At 37.7% G+C, this 13,290-nt stretch overlaps 2 protein-coding genes across 6 annotated transcripts in view; one reads left to right on the top strand and one right to left on the bottom strand.

Moving 5' to 3' along the window:
• LOC126279033 (uncharacterized) overlaps window positions 1–2,253 on the bottom strand; it is a 158,263-nt gene extending 156,010 nt beyond the window's left edge. For 2 of the 3 annotated variants that reach the window (XM_049979429.1, XM_049979431.1), the window contains exon 1: window positions 2,088–2,177. The gene's annotated coding sequence lies outside the window, so the exon portion shown is untranslated. Of the gene's footprint in view, window positions 1–2,087 lie in introns of all 3 variants that reach the window. The other variant, XM_049979430.1, reaches the window with a different exon arrangement.
• Window positions 2,254–2,455: 202 nt separating this feature from the next.
• LOC126279035 (fibroblast growth factor receptor substrate 2) overlaps window positions 2,456–13,290 on the top strand; it is a 42,253-nt gene continuing 31,418 nt past the window's right edge. The window contains exons 1-2 of one of the 3 annotated variants that reach the window (XM_049979433.1): window positions 2,456–2,599; window positions 10,246–10,484. The gene's annotated coding sequence lies outside the window, so the exon portion shown is untranslated. The remainder of the gene's footprint in view (window positions 2,600–10,245; window positions 10,485–13,290) is intronic. The other 2 variants (XM_049979432.1, XM_049979434.1) reach the window with 2 other exon arrangements.

Here is a 13,290-nt window from a genome sequence, read left to right as displayed (position 1 = left end):
TAGTCACTTACTGTGTTCCACATACCCACTGACCAGTCATAAGAGAGTACCTTCCTTGTGACTCAGTATCACTCCGGACTGGAATAGCTGAATCATTTTCTCCACCAGGGTTTATACTATCCCTGCTCGAGCCCTGAAATGAGTTATATCCTCCCCGTCCATACCACAATGGTGTTTGCTGCCCACTCAACCTGCACAATATCGTTGACCATCCCTGTTTCATAGCTGTCAAGATAGAGAAGAGGCTGTTTGTAACCACATGGCAAAAATGGAGGGGCATCCAGGGGCTCCCCCCGAGAAATTTTAAAAATGAGAAAGCCTCATTTAGGACTTCAAACATTATATTTCAGACACTTTACAATCCTAAATAAGGAAGATTTCCTAGGAATCAAAACAACCGTAAATGAAGAAATTAGGTCAAGTGGAAAATGCTAAAAGTTAGTTTAGTAAATGTCAAGAATGATTTTGAAACACTCCTGTAATTTTCCAATACAAATGCCTTGAACCTTGTGACATAACTTGGTTTGAAAGTAGTTTTATTTCTATTCTTTAAGCTAAAACAAGCAGAATGAAAAATTTTCATCATAACTCAGCATAACCTATCTTAGTAAGCCGTAGTGACAAAAATCCATTTGCAGACAGGTTTACTATGTACTCAGGAAGGAAATCTATAAAAATTTTAGAGAATATGATTACAAAAATGTAAACAGTATCCATTATGATTTTTCTTTAAAACATAGAATTGTAAATTGTCTATTTCCATAATTTTTTGGTAATTTTCCATAAGTCCATAATTAAGGTGATAACTCAGTAACAGTTAGGGACAAACCATAATAGGCCTAGTTGGCATTTCTGTCATTCAACCCCTGCTCCCAGCCCCTTGCCCCATGGCTCATATCCATAGACTTGATCTAAACATCCTCCCCACTACCACCTATTCCAAGCCTGTAACAGGAATATTCGATACCAACATATGGAGGGCCAGCTGGGAAAGCAGATATGTGGTGTAGCAGCTTAGCTGCAACCGCTGTGTGGCATTCTATGTATGCATGATCACTATCAAGCTGTCTGTCAGCATGAAAGTCCAAACTATGGCCAAGAGACAGCTGGATCACCCAGTTGCCAAGAATGCCACACAACGTGGTGTATTTTACTTTAACAACTTCAAGTGAGAATTCCTCTACAAAACATCCTCAGAAATACCCTAGCCACAGCTTTTGCTAGTCTTTGTCCCCAAACTGTCTATCCCCAGAGTACATCTTCATTGTCCTTTCCCCCTCTCTGGGTCTCTTCTCTCCTATAACCCCCTCCCTTCCCTCCCCCTCAATGCCTGCTTCCACATTCTTTCTGTGCCCACGAGTATGCCTGCCTTATCCCTTCTTTCTCCCTTCCACTCCCCTCTATGCAGCCTCCCATTGGTACTCGTTATGTCTAACCACAAAAGTAATAAGCTCACCTTATCAAGTTTCTATCTGAAAGGGAATCCCAAACTATGATCTCGATAACTGTAATGAAAATTTTATTGGAAATATGAAATAGTTACCTACAGATAAATGACATATCTGTAAACAAATAATGTTTTCCTTCCTCTTAACATCGCAGATCACAGTATGTACATCATGCTGCACACCTAAATAAGTAACGTCCTGCCAGAGGAAAGACTTACTAACAGGATCCAAAAGATTCACTAATACTTACCTTGTTCTCAACGTTTCTGAATAAAGTGTAATGTTCTACTTAAATAAACTTGTTGTTTGGGTTGATGGAAGCATGAAATATAGACATTCTCAAAAAAAGGGGGATTAATAAATAAATAAAAGTACACTAATATATCCATACATATTTACAACTAGAAATTTGAATGCGTGTGTTTATATATCGACAACCAAAAACACGAACGATTTCGGCGGAATGACTGGGCATTATGGTCATATGTAAATATTAATAAAAAGACTCGGCAGACATCATGTAAACCACTGATCAAAACAAACAAATTGTCACTGTTTCATGAGAGAACTGGGCATAATTTATTGGACTTTCGTCAACGTTTCACTTAATAAAATTTTCATGTATGCATAGTTACTTACTGAAACAAGAAACCGCTTACAAAAGCAACTCCCAAAACACTGAGAGCAAAGTAATTGCGTATTTTATATAGCGGTGTACCTCTCGTTCTTCTTGGTTTTTGCAGTTCACTAACCATTTCCTTCGGCTTACAGCGAATAATTGCAAATTTTAAACGCGCTATTATTTAATGCCCTCAGACGAAACTTCAGATATCGTTACAGATGTCACGGAAAACACTCAAATCTTCTTTACTATATAAGACGTTAGTGTTTTTACAAATTTATTGTCCACTTGTTTCAAAATCTCTCGTTTGAACCACAGCTGCCCTCCCACTACATTCGCACAGATCTGCGTCAACAACTAGTAACAAAAGACACTCGAATGAGTTCCATCAGTTTGGATACCATCTTTGTTGTGTTTGTTTTCTATACAAAGTTGTGGATCATGTTTGTACGCAGTGTTTCACGAATTTTATCATTTTTGCCCGAACGAAGCACCTAGTCAAGAAAATGTTGTCGACATGTACGATTTGGTAATTACAATTTATATTTATCTGGGATAATTAAGAGTTGGTTTGTTGCGTTAGATTGTCTGGTACAGTAATTAATTATGAAAAGTAGCTTTGTATTGCGACGTAGCTTCAAATGCAGTATATCTTGAACATTATTTATAAACTCAGGCGCAAATCGGCCAATCTAAGTACAAGTTCTAATTGCTAGGCAGCGCTTCTCCCGATAATAATATTTGCTGACATATAAGCTTGAACCTCACGAGTAGCAGACTTATGTCATTTATAGTTACTCGAAAACAGACTTACCAATGAGTACTTATAAATTTAAGATAGCGCTGGAATCTTTTAACTCTGCATTGCAGATTTTTTTTCCTGAAATCTGACATTAAATTCATAATCCCAACATGCGTAGAACAGGTTTGCAGCAGCAGGCAGAAAATTAATAGCGGTTTACAATAACAGGCATACGACGACTTCTGGGTTATCCAAATTTCTCCATGTTAACGTAAAGGGAGTGTTTTCTTTTCTATATGAAATAGCCAGTTTCGACATATTTGTAATGAGGCATAGAGAACCACGAAGCAACAAACCACAAGAATTCGTGTGTCTAGGACACCGTGGCGGAAACCTGACATTGTTGTATTACCTAGAAACATATTTAACGTCCAAGTAATGTTTGTTATTGATGAATGTTAAACTGTAAATTTGTATATTTATTGAGATGATGTCATCGCATTTTCATTCGCTCTCTTACTGACTCTTCCCAACATATGTAGGATGGCTTACAAATGACCAAACGTAATAAAAATTTTGAGGTGTACTGATAGCAGCAGTGGCATATAGTGTCAAGTTACATCATTGTCGTTAACTTCTAATGGCTTTGGCCTGTTCTTGCAACTGCCTTTCTATTTTTTCCCTCCCTCTTCATTTCTCATTAATTTCGACACTTTGTTATCTCCAGTATATCCACTACAATTTCCTATCTTAGCCTCCTCTTTGTTGCCTCCTATATTTTTTCCATCCAATGTTTTCGTTAATAACTTATTGTGTGTCAAGTTGAATTACCTTTTTTCAGCAGTTCCAGAGAGATTACAATACTCATTAATTTCTTCAAAACTTTTTCATTGGGCTGGCTTTTTTTCCCCCTAGAGTGATAGAGCTCCCTACCCCTGAAATCGTGATGTTTATGACAGACCCACCTCTTGTGTAGACTGAGGTCTTGGTTAGGTGGGAAGATGATAATTTGGTTGACAGTTGGCAAAGACAATGAATGTGACTGTTAAATAAAGGTCGTGGTAACACATTAATCTGTAAGGTAACTTGTCTGTGTTCACACCATATAAATGCACTTTCCATTACAAAAAACTAAAACAGCAAGGTAAATTTAGAAAACATATATTACATAACTTACAGATATCTCTTGAATGTTTTGGTATGTAGGCTACATCTGTTGTACTTAAACCACAAAATATACAAGATGGATCCACTATTTAACTTTTACAGATATTCTTTGTTTTGAATTACTTCTCATTAGCCTTCACTAAAGCCGTATTCCCATTATTAACAAGCCCATTTTGCTTGTCATCTACAGTGTCCAGCTTGTACAGTCATACAGAACACTCAAGATGATAATCTCAACAAATAGTTTTTTTTTCTTTTCCAATCTGAACATTTTACTTGTCCTTGCTTCATTGAAGTCACTTTTTGCTGTTGCAAATCTTTTTAAAATTTCCATGTGATATCTGCTGTTGTCTGCTAAATTACATGATTTATCAACTTTTACTATTTTATTTACTTCACTTTTGGTGTCATGTATCCTCATCTTTCATTTGCTTCCTATCACAATGTTGTTTGTCTGGTGTTTCTTCCCCTGTTACTTTTAAGTTCAAACTTTTTCAGAATTGTTGCAAATTTTATGAAATAGAATCTTGCAAATATTATGCAATGAGTGGGAATTCTATTCACCTTAACTTTGGATAATTTAGCAGGCTAATAGAAGCCTTCAATGCTGCTTCATCAACTGCCAATTAAACTGCTCCCTTTCAGCTAACAGTAACCTAGACCTCGGACTATGTTACTGATCAGTATGTCATCTTAACTAAGGTTGCACATTCGCATTTGTTAGCTTTGCCAACTCATAGCTAAACTGTCACCTGTCAGTCTGGTCTAGACTTAGGGCTATGCAACATACACATCTGTCACCACAGCCTACATTCAAAAAACTAATATAGATGCAAAGAAAATATTGTCAGTGTTCTGTTCTCCGTGTGTTTGTACACATGTATGTCACTCACATCACCACTACATCATGGGTCATATCCAATGTCCAGAATCAGTGCATTCAGTCAATCTCATTTTACTTTAAAGATTTTTGTATAGCTTTTTTGATGAAAAGGTAAAACATACGTATAGTGCTAAATAACCAATAAAATGAGCAGTACTAAAAAAAATTGTATGACCTTCTTATACTCATTTTTAAATGCCTGCATCAGTCTGTTTCACATGAATGTGATAGTTTATAAAATACTTTAATTGTACCTTTGTTAGTCTCTGTATCAATTGTCACATGAAGATCTTGCAGTGTGTGCAGTGAATGGAACTAAGTAACTTTGAAGCTCTTTTGTTTAAAAAGAAAGAAGTGCATAAATAAGGCCTTAAGAAGAAGTGAATCTAGCACAACTATCTTATTTCCATTCTTTTTGCATTGACTGGAAAACAAAGATAGATTATGAGTTATCTTCTTTGTAAAAAGATTTAACACCAAGTTCCTGATTATCTGGATGTAGGTTATCCAGTTTGCGGATTATCTGTTGATATTGGTGATCCTTGGAAGGAAAAACAGTCTGAAATATATTGTTATAATTAGCACAGATATTTTTGTTTGAAATACACTCTTACGCATATAATTAATGTTTTGCCGCTGGAAGACAATGCAGGCCCCAATTCCACTGCCAGATATCTCTGAAATATTTTTCTGTTTTTTTTTTTTTTTTTTTCATCTTCAAATAAATGCAGGGACTCTACCCATGTAAGATATTTGTGCCTGATTCTGTGTTTTTATGTTTGTCTATTCCATTTCCCAGAAGCTCAAAGTTGGAAGTTTTCAATGTGTTGTTTCTGACGAGTAATGCTGTGGTCTTTCAAGTGTGACATGTAGCTTTTATTATTATTATTATTATTATATTGTTATTGTTATTATCATCATCATCATCATAATCATTATTTTTATTTGTAATGTGGTTTCTGGGAAAAATGAATGTATGTTGGATTACTCGTGTTTTTGGTTATCCATGCACTGTCGACTCTGCATTTACCCACATAATCATGAGACTGTTGTGTGTGGATAAATTGATCATTTCTGGGCCACTCCATGCTTACAGGTGTCACATGTGGACATGTTTTCAGTAATATATTTAGAATAATAAGTTACATATATTTTTATTAATAGCCAGAACACATTAACATTCAACAGTCCTTCCCACCAAAGAACCCACAAGAACAAATGTTAGTTGGTACAGAGATAAGTAATCGCACATCTTCAATATGAATATCAGAAAAGTGAGCCCCATTTTGCCAGATGACAACTTCCATTTTCTGTGAAACTGAATAAGTACAGGTGGTTGCCTCAAGTATGTAATATACTAGAAACTGTGTGTGGCAACAGTATATGGAAAAGATAGGTTGTTACACACCACATAGATGATGCATTGAGTTGCAAATAGACACAGTGAAAAGAACATTAGAAATAAATAAGCTTTTGGACGGACTCCCTCCTCAGATGTAGATCCTTCACACATTATTTAGTTAGTTAGATGGCTGGGCGATGGAGGTTGGAGATAGGGAGGAGGTAGAGAAGGACATACGAGACGAGGAGGTAGTGGTATAGTGTGAGGCAGGTCTTCCCACAGATGACTCAGCAGCTGCACAGCAAGATGAAAATAGTTCAAAGGGTATTCACACAACTCACACATGCGTGGCTACTCCCTCCTTACCGCACTCCTGAAAGAAAGGAGTGCTAGTTCTGCAAGGTTCACATAAGAGCTTCTGTAAAGTTTGGAAGGTGGGAGACGAGATACTGGCAGAAGTAAGGCTGTGAGTACCGGGCGTGAGTCGTGCTTCGGTAGCTCAGATGGTAGAGCACTTGCCCGCGAAAGGCAAAGGTCCCGAGTTCGAGTCTCGGTCGGGCACACAGTTTTAATCTGCCAGGAAGTTTCATTCTGTAGATTGAGTGGATAGTGAAACACAGCTTTGGGTGATGTGGTGGTAAGATGCAGTCAAAAACCTGCTGAAGGATGTGGCTGAGCTTTTCAAGACCACAGTGATTAGACGGATGCTGTTTGGTGGCTGGTTAACAGGTTTGCTGGTGTCCAATGCGGAGATGGCATGGGAGATTTGTTTATTGATGAGCTGGTAGGTTACTGTAAGGTTATCAGTATATTTTGACAACTTCTGTGTTCCACTGCAAATTCTGCATCCATGGTGGTGATGCTGTAAGGAAGAGAACTTTTTAAAATGGAACAGGTGTGTTTATTGAGCCATCTGAGAGGTGGAGATCCATATCTGAGTAGGTGGCTCGTTGACTTGAGAAAAGGATCAGGGGAAGTGTATTTGGGAGTATGTGTTGAGACTGTGAAGGAAAGAGGAGGAGATTAGTGTTTAATGTCCCGTCGACAACGAAGTCATTAGAGACGGAGCACAAGCTCGGGTGAGGGAAGGATGGGGAAGGAAATCGGCTGTGCCCTTTGAAAGGAACCATCCCGGCATTTGCCTGAAGCGATTTAGGGAAATCACGGAAAACCTAAATCAGAATGGCCGGAGACGGGATTGAACCGTCGTCCTCCCGAATGTGAGTCCAGTGTGGTGAAGGAAAGAGGAATGATTGTCCGTGGCAAAAGTCCATATCATCAAAGTGTCATGAGGGAATCTGAACTGGACAAGGGGGTTTAGGTGCTGACTGGAGTGGTAGAATTCCTCCAGATGGCCCATAAATACGTTGGCATAGAACGGTGCCATGAGAGCATCCGTGATGACACTGTAATGGATTTGGCGTTCGGAAGTGAGATAGTTGTGGGTCAGAATGTAGTTGCTAAGAGGATTTGTGAATTGTGTTTTATTCATCTCATGTATGTATGATGTACATTTGCAATCCATTTGGTTTGTGTACAGGAGAGATGTCAAAAATTTATAATATATAGTTACAATGATTTTTTTTTCATTAATAAATAATAGTGACTGCAATACATAATAACACTATAAGGATATTTCTTGGAATATGTAACACATTGTATCCAGCTTAAATTTCCAGTTTGTCCTGCATGAATTCATCCAGTGAGTATAACACTTCAGTGGCAGCACCTGATATAGCATTCTTTTAAGTGAACCTAAATCCATCTGCATCAACTTGCTTCCTTTTAATTTATTACAAATTTTCATTCCCATGTATTGAGGTCCCTGGGTATATAGTCTGAGGCGATGGGTGGGGAGCATAAAATTTTCATTGTTTCTGGTATCATGTGAATGGATAAAATTGTTTCCCTCAAATAATTCATGTCTGGTGTAAAAAATATAATAATCTCATATATGTATAAAGATGGCAGAGTTAATATTTTAAGTTTTCTAAATAATGGCCGACATTGTTCTTTGTGATTTGCAGTGCACATATTTCAAATGATTTTTTTCTGTATTTTTAGTATCCACACTATGTTTGTCGAGTTACCCCAAAAAACAATACCATACCTAATAATGGATTCAAAGTAGCTTGTATATACTACTTTTTGTGTGTCCAAGTCAATTCAAAGTAGCTTGTATATGCTACTTTTTGTGTGTCCAAGTCAGTTACAGTTTATAATATTTGCAATGCAAATGCAAAGCTGCTCAGTTTGTTTGTCAGATATTCAATATGTGCTGCCAGTTCAAATTTTGATCTACATTTAAACCTAAGAATTTGACAGAGTCAACTTCTTCTACACCTTGGTTGTTGTGCACAATCTTAATCTGCTCACATTTTGACTGTTTGGTTTTCAACTGCATCATGTGAGTCTTAGATATGTTTAGATTCAATCCATATAGCTGAAATCAAGTTTCTAAGGTACTGAGGGTACTGACCACAGATTTGGGATTTTTTTCTGAATCCTGATCTTCAACTAGGACAGAAGTATCATCTGCAAACACAACTGATGGGGAGCTGATATTTAATCGTAAGTCATTAACAGAGAAATAGTATTGGGTCTAATATGGAGCCCTCTGGAACACCCTGAGATATTTTTTTCCAGTCAGATAAATCATATGCTCCATTTGAAGAGACACTAACTCTTTGCTTTCTGTTTGATAAGTAGGATTTAAGCCATTGTAGGGCACTGCCGCTTATGCCATATTTTTAAAATTTGTAAACAAGGGTTAGGAAAGAGGTAGTATATCAAGAGGACATTGGGAACAATTGTGTTCCACAGAAGCAAGGTTAAGGACAAGGAGGATGTTAGTGTAAAAGGACGTCGCATCTACAGTGACTATCAATAAGTCTTGTGGTAATGCAACAGAAACTGTGGAAAGGCAATGGAGGAAATAAGTGGTGTCTTGATGTAGGATGGGTTGTCGTGAGAAAACTATTCATACTAGCTGTCAAGGACTGCCATTCAACCTTGTGTCAGCAAAATCTGTTAAAATGATGAGACTTCATGCTTCAAGGCTTTTTTTTTTTTTTTTTCAATTGGCACAGGTGTCAACCTTGATGCTTGGCAGTGAAGTGATGAACCGAAAGATTCAAATTTTTTATGACTAGTTCTTCAGTCAGTTCATCCATAGTCATCTGCTTCACGTCAAGAATATTCCAATCCACGTGAAACCACTGCCTGAAGACAACTGCACTGTCAGGATCGTGTTCATCAAAAACTTATTCCAAGAAAGTTTCCAGTACTAATTTTCCTGGGCAGTTTTCACACTGATGGAGCATACATTCCTTTGATTCTGGGATACATACCATTTACATTATCTTTAAATTTTGGTGGATAGTAGACACACATACAGAATGTATTCCAGATGCACCAACTCTCACACACGATTTTGGGCATAATCTACAGAACTGTGAGCAGGCAATTTTAGATCCATTTCGCTCACAATATTCAACAAACGTCTCCTTCAAATTGCTAAGTGACAGGTATTTTTGCTTCTAGCTTTGGCTCCATTTATTCAAGTGGAAGTATGCTCTTTCTTTCCAGGACACATGCAACTGCATTCTTCACCCTCAAAAAATTGTGTGACTCTTTCTGTCATCACTTCAGGAAGTGTGCCTTGCTTTTTCTTAGGAACAGGTAAAATTCCTTGTTCTGCTTTTTGAACCAAGTATTTAGTAACTTTGAACTGCTCCATTGTCATCTTTATAGACCAACCTTGTGGCACCAGTGTTAAGATTTGTATTTTTTCTGATTGATTCACTGTGTGTAGATTCTGCTTCATGTCTTCGATGAGTTTATTGAGGTCTTTACAATTTGTGCATGGTTGATTAGTACTTTGGTTAAACAGACTTTGACAATCAATATTACAAGCTGTTCAACAATAATTTCCTGTGTCTCACTAATCTTACACTTTGCATAGCTGCACGGATTCCGTGTGCCTATTCATTGAAACTGAGAAGATGCCTATGACTAACAGAGTTGTGTTCATACTTTCAGAGACTTCCATGCAGCAGTAGCGTCATCAGAATCTGTGGATCTGGTACCGTTCAGTTGCTTCAGATGAAATTTCTTTCTGCAAAAAAGTACATAACTTCTGGCCAGGCCTAACACTAACTCTCAGCAGATCCAGCATCTTCTCTACAGCAGCCACTGGAATTTGGTCGCAAATCTTTTACAAAATTCAGATTTGGTCAATAGCAAGACCACAATATGAAGACATGTCTGTGATTTGTCATGTAAGTTTAGTTCACTTTGTATTTATATCATTTTCATCTCCTGCACTTTACTCCTTGAAAAACTTTGGAAATTCCTTTGGGGAAGTGTAGGTTATCAGATGGCAGTCAGAAAAGTCATGCGGACAGCTGCCAATAGCACATGGCAAAAATTCAGCTAACATTGAAATTCAGATCAAATGCAGTTGAAAATAATTACATTAGATGAAATCAGCAATATGTAAATTGAAATGTATTATGAATATTTTGGTTAATAAATACATGTATATATAAACAGCAATGTCTGACCTACTTACCATATGTAAAATACCACAAAGATACGAACAGTTACACAAGAAATTCATAAAACAATAGGAAATCCATAGTGAAAATGCTAGAACTGTGAAGTCTCTCATAAGAAGATTCCTAATCAGTGAAACATGAAATTTTACAGTCCTTTAATATCAAAAAATGGCCAAATGTATTTACAGTGTCAGAGTGGCATATCTGTAGCACCAGAAACCTGAAACAATACTGACTACTTAAATGGAAACATGTGGATTCTGAATTTCTCTCAGAAATACTCTCACGTATGAAATTTCAAATTTTATCATTAGTTTTAATTACATTTTGCATGCAGTGATAGTCAGTTGATAACGAATCAGGTGGGGGAATCATAATTGATTTTTTTGATACCACAGAAACTTATCTCATTTGTGGAGTCCTGCAGCCATCCTAGAAACTCAAACCCCAGTGTAAACAGACATTATTCATGTACTAGAAAACTTGCTCTTTGCAGAATAACATGACATATAGATCTTTTGTTGGTGATTGGCTTGCCCTCAAAGTAGAGTCCAAATCTGTTGCGACAAAATTTGGTGGGAATTTCGCTATGAATTAACAAGTGTACTACTTTTTTGAATATACCTCTACATTTTATGCTAAAAATTGCCACGATGTGCCAGATTTCACTCTTATCTGGAATTATGGTCAAAATGGGGGTCTTTCTGCAGCAACGCACATTAACCTGATGATAACCTGTTAAACATAGGCCTATCAATTTTGAACTGAAGAACATGCTGCATTTTTGATTTGGGGCTACTTCACTGCAACATATTAAGAAATTTGGAGAGGGTCAAGTGGGAGCCTTCTATGAGTTTTTGGTGATATGACATGGAATGACCTGTGGGAGCATTGTACCCAGCCATGCTGGGGCATCCAGTAGGGAGACTTGGGGCATAAGGTTTTTGGAGTAGGTAAAAGTTTGGAGCATGGGGATGGGGTGCCAAAGGAGGGTGCTGATATGAAGAGAGAAGATGGTTTATTTCCCCCAGAGTCATAATCTTCATGACTTATTATGGTGAACACTTTTTTTTTGCACTGTCTTATCATTCACTGTTCTTCCTCATGCTACAGCATGTTTTATTTACTAATCACTCTCTAGGGTTTGCCAACCTTACTGAGAAATTGAATTTGGCATGATGTCTGCATACACTTACATTATGCTTCATACGCTGGGATGGAGGGATTTAAAATGGATGAAATTCATAAAATTTTGAAATGTGGTTGTTTACGTCTGGATTTTCAGAACACTATTCCCTGTCTGTGGCTCCTTAACTTACTCGACATCTTTTGTCACATGTGATTTCCAACTGACATCATTTATCAAATAAATCTCTTGTATTTTCATTTTGCTTCTTCATTTATCTCATTCCATGCATTCTTGTTTCCCCCCCCCCCCCCCCTTCCTTCTTCATTTCTCTGTATCTTCTCTGATGGTCAGTATGTTTTAGGTGTTGCATTGTAAATTTTATCTGTTCTGTCCTCTCTGTTGCCGCATTTTGTCTGGATCAGTCCTCAGTTTTTGCTTCTATTTCAGAACATAATCCTTTGATTCCATTCTGCAAAAGTTAAATTTAGTGATCAAACATGGTGGTTTTTACGTAATTTTACACTTAAGTGATCTTAAGATTTGTTGACAAATCAACTGTTCTCATAGCTGTCAGGTGTCCTCATCTGTGTGCAGTTGTTTTCAGAACATAATATTCAGACAGCATACCTTGTCGTCATCTTCGAGTGGCACCTGTAAAATGACTGTCTTAGCTACATCAGCCTCCTTTATACTCTTACCACTGTTCAACCCATTCTCTCACTACCCGGCCACACACCACATTGGGTGGAGTGGTGTGGGGTTGTGATGCAATCACCAGATGGTGAGCACAATCTCCTTTCTCTCATTGTTTCTCCTGACCCTATCAGTAGGGATGTCGCCATCGGCTAATATGACTTCAGTTGGCTGAGAGCTGGGCCCCACCCTTTACTGAGAGGGTAATCTTCGTCTGTATTGATCAAGCCATCAGCCACTCGCATTTCAGCAGCCTCCTTTAGAACACAGCTCAAAAGAATTTAATTGAGACCCAGTAGCTACGCATCATTCCACATCAAAGATTTTGTTGCTTGATCAAGGGCGGTGCATTCCCTGTGTTCCAAGCAACTGTCGTTGACTGTCTGCACATTCTGTCCAATACTGCAGTACCACATTTGCATGGAGTAGAGAAGTCACCTGGTTTATGAAAGGCCAAGTCATCTTTCTCTTACGTAGTAGGTGAACAGAAAACACATTTAATGTTATGTTGAGCCAAGATTATCCCAATTTTGTTTAATAATTTGCTGTAGTACAGCGAATATGCCATTGTTTTATTCTTCTCATTGTGTTCTATTTGCTGGGCCTGTACTCTCCGCCTGAAAGCGTATCTAATTTGTCTATCACCTTATCCATTCTTCTTGAATATGTCCTTAAAATGACCAAGCTTTCAGTCCCACAGTGACT

The sequence above is a fragment of the Schistocerca gregaria genome, chromosome 6, assembly GCF_023897955.1.
Source record: "Schistocerca gregaria isolate iqSchGreg1 chromosome 6, iqSchGreg1.2, whole genome shotgun sequence".
NCBI lineage: Eukaryota > Metazoa > Arthropoda > Insecta > Orthoptera > Acrididae > Schistocerca > Schistocerca gregaria.
This window is presented reverse-complemented; position numbering and strand designations above follow the sequence as displayed.